The sequence below is a fragment of the Phoxinus phoxinus genome (assembly GCF_949152265.1).
Source record: "Phoxinus phoxinus genome assembly, chromosome: 13".
Taxonomy (NCBI): Eukaryota; Metazoa; Chordata; class Actinopteri; order Cypriniformes; family Leuciscidae; genus Phoxinus; species Phoxinus phoxinus.
In genome coordinates, this window is record NC_136888.1 from 29,322,576 (window position 1) to 29,326,780 (window position 4,205).

Here is a 4,205-nt window from a genome sequence, read left to right on the forward strand (position 1 = left end):
AAAGGGAACACCGGCAAACAGGAACACAACACAGTAAAAAAAAAACTAAAACAGAACATACTCGTAACTAAAGGTCTTTTTCTCGAATGAGAAAAGTAAAAGAGGCAGATTTACGCAAAACATTTGTTCCACTTATTCTCCATTTCATCTTACTACTGGCACAATAGACCTATAAAAGATTTCATTGGTGATTTTTTTGAATGGTGCAGCTTCAATGTGTGAATGTTTTGTCTATCTGTAAATTTAGCAATTGAAAATTCATGGCATATTTTACACTACCTACAGCTCATCGAAATGCATGTAGACTAAGGAGCCATTCACAGAACACGTCCACAAGGAGTAGGTAAATTAGCAGAAATAAGTTAATACAGCCTTTATTTACACGAGGTAAACAAAGCTGCTTGGTTATATTTTTAATGTATAAAGTTACTGCCATTTCATGTTTACATGCTTTTCTTCTCTTTCTCCTTTGACTGGTGATGAAATATTATCATTAATACTTTCCAGCATTTCAGTAATAAAAGGCTAGATCTTTAAAATACATCCAAAGTGCAACAGTTATTGTATGGTGCTCAGCAGTGGTCAAAAAGGATCTAAATGTGCTGTATGTAACTTTTTTACTCTACTAAAGCATAAAAATACCACAATATGTTTGCAGATATTTAGGAAACATGCTAAGTTCACATACTCCTTTCTCTGAAAAACACTTCTACAGCCAGTTATTTTACTTATTATTTTACACGTTCCGTGTTGTCAGTCGGTTTTTGTTTTGGTCTGTGTGATCTCGCCCACTGTCAGTTCACCCAATAGTATTTCGACACCCCGGGATGCCAGTTGGCAGGAAACAGCGCATTGCAGCCTTGGAAACGAGCAAACAAACTGGGTCAGAGATTGCAGATTCCACACAACATAAAAAGTCTCGATATCCATCTACAGTAAAAATCTCAGAGATATAATCAACTCATTAACTTACAGTCTGTGTAAGTCTCCTCGGCTTTCGTTGTCAATTGCGCTCAATCCTGTTGCGTGTCCTCAAACTGGCAACCCGCGCGAGCGCCGAGTCTGAGGAGGGGGCGGAGGAACGATGATCTCTGAAATTTTTCATTTGGACTGCAGTACCTATTTCGACCACTAGCTGTCATTCTTACAGACAGCACCTTTAAACAGTGACTTTTTAATTGAACTCTTCTTGCAAACTCATTGATGTGGGAATTAATTATATTACCGTATGACCGTATAGTGTTTGTCAAAAACCTGTAGGTAATTCGGCCTGGGATTTTTACGTGGGTGGTGGGAGAAAAACACTGACCTTCTGGTTTTGGACGGCAATAAAATCATAGACAAGCACCTAGCCCCTGACCCCATGAGAAACATTTACCGTCTAAATAGGGTTTTAAACAAGGAATACAGATCCATTTCTGTGATCTCCTGACTCTTCTGTGCCTGTATATAATCTCCAGCGTGCTTACCTGGGATTTCTCCCTCATGTGTCTTCAAGTGTGTTCTCCCCAGCGTCACCATACTCCATTACACTGAAGTGTGTGCTCCACCGGACTGCCAGCCACCCCCATCTGTAAGACAAAGACTTTCATTAACATCATTCAACAACCATCCATCAACTGCCATAATCAATATCTACTTGCCTGTTTCTCAGTGTATATTTCCTGACACCTGGGGCTCACGGAAACTGCCGTGATTCTCTTGACTTAAGATTTAAAAGTTAAATTACTATGGTTACTAAACAGATATGAGAGGATTTTGAGTCAGGATGCTTCTGTAATACAGTCCCTGGAGGTGTAAATGCCATGTGACTAATAATTCTACAACAATGACATCATGACAAAGTTGATTGGCACCACAAGTTCCAAGTGCCTTCAATACCAATTCAGTATATTTTACATAAGTCCATTTTTGCTTATAAAATCCTTCCAATAAATAGTCAAGCACTGGTGAAATGTGTTATATTGTAATAGCATTGGTGATTAATATTGTATGTTGCTCGCAACAAATAAATTGTCCGAATATATGCCCATCATATAGTCTTTTGACAACATAATGGTTTATTTATCTGAAATATATCATGATTTGAAATTTCAATCTCCTTACTTAACATGTGTAACCCCATGTGAACAGGAAAGGGTCTCTCTCTATATTGAGAAAAGTGGAGAGATTATTTTTAAGAAACTGGCTTCTGAAATCCAGGGCTCATGTGATATTGCCAGTGCTGGGGCTGCATTTTTGTGTTAAACCCTGCTGTAGGCGACTGTACGAAAGCTCAATGCAGCTCTCTAACACCTTGCCGTCAGACAGAATTTAAGTTTCAAAGCTGTATCCTGACCAAATAAAGGTAGTGTAACCTGTGAAGTCTATATTACTGTGCATGGAAATGGAATTACAGCCATTCAGATTGATGAAACCTTTAAAGAACAACACAATTTTTTTTAGGGTTTAGGCCAGTTAGTGATGTTTTTATTAGGTGTAATCTAGGATTTGTGTGTGTGTGTTCTTGTTTAACCTACAGTGAGAGGACCAAATGTCCCCAAGATAGTAAAATGTGAGCATTTTGACATGATAGAAAACAGCTTATAGATCATACCAAGTGAGTTTTTTTTTTTGAAAATGTAAAAAAGCTGAAAGTTTGCTGTGCTGGGCATGTTCAGGGCAGGGGTGGGGAACGTTGGTCCAGGAGGGCCATTGTCCTGCAGAGTTTAGTTCCAACCCTAATTAAACACACCTGAACAAGCTAATCAATGTCTTCAGGCTATAATCAGGTGAGTTTTTTTCAGGGTTGGAGCTAAACTCTGCAGGACAATGGCCCTCCTAGACCAACGTTCCCCACCCCTGGTTTAGGGGGGTTAGTGTAAGGGGATAGAATATACAGTTATTCAGAATAACCATTACGTCTATGGAAAGTCTACATAAATATATCAAAACAGGTTTGTTTGCTTGTTTGTGTGTGGTATTGGTAATATGTTATGGGACAAAATGTCCTTGATGCGCGGATCAACTCTAACTCGAATCCACTGTTAAAAACGAATCATTCACCTCCCACCATGATTTCCTCTCATTTAGATATCCGCACCCGATCGCCACATCACAATTATTCTATAGGCTACTACTCAGTGTTAAGCATGATGATATGGTAACATACATCACATTGAAGAATGCCGCTTTTAAATGAACATTTATTTAAAGCAAAAGTTAATTTGGTAAAATTACATTTCCTTAACTCAGGGGTGGGGAACGTCGGTCCTGGAGAGCCACCACAGCCCTGCAGAGTTTAGCTCCAACCCTGAAAAAAACTCTGATTATAGCCTTAATGATCCTAAAGACATTGATGAGCTGGTTCAGGTGTGTTTGATTAGGGTTGGAAATAAACTCTGCAGGACATCGGCTCTCCAGGACCAACGTTCCCCACCCCTGCCTTAACTAAACCAGGAGTCGGAAATAGGTAATTGCTGGCACTTAAGCAAAGGCGAGAGATGTGTATTTAATTCAGATAAAGTACATTTTTGAGGTAATCAATCAAGTCAATAAAAGCGCACCGCTCAGAAAGCACGAGCGCTGCACATCACGCGCACACAAAGGTTATACTGACTGACAGCTAACAGCTTGTTCTGCTCTATTTGTTGCGCTTAGCTTTGAAAGAGAGAAAAAAACTTCTTGAGAAAAGCAAACTCCACTCATGTTGGTCACTTCATGAGTTTCGAATCCTGAGGCTCAACACACAGTAGTCTTCATTAAAAGTAGCGAAACTACATTTTTATTACCAGTGTTGATGCCACTCTCTCTCCCCATGTGGTCTTATCTTGAAATTAGCTGAAAAGAAGTAAGTCCAAATTCACAGTACTCATAAAAGAGTAAAAGTACCCGTATGATCTACTTCTTCCGGGGAGATTCTGAAGTGTGTATGGACACTTTTCTATCCCATAGGGCTGCTCAATTATGGCAAAAATCATAATCAATATTATTTTGCTCAATATTGAAATCACATTTTAAAATTTCATGATATGATTCATTTTAAACGTCAGTGAATTACTAGATTATAATGATATAGTAATAGTGATTTAGGTTGTTCATGTACTAAGTGATAACACAACCGAAATTAAATAAAGTAGGCCTAGTCAAATGTAAAATAACACTGCTGGATACATTTTTAACGCTTAGTTCAAGGAAGATGAAGACGATGATGCAATGACATAAGG

The 4,205-nt window shown here is 38.7% G+C and overlaps 1 long non-coding RNA gene across 1 annotated transcript; it reads right to left on the reverse strand.

The window, feature by feature from the left end:
• Positions 1 to 238: 238 nt before the first annotated feature.
• LOC307009298 lies at positions 239 to 1,573 on the reverse strand. Its single transcript, XR_013799984.1, has 3 exons — positions 1,470 to 1,573; positions 974 to 1,062; positions 239 to 859 (listed from the first exon to the last, which is right to left on the reverse strand). It is a non-coding gene; the product is annotated as an uncharacterized lncRNA (long non-coding RNA).
• Positions 1,574 to 4,205: the final 2,632 nt, after the last annotated feature.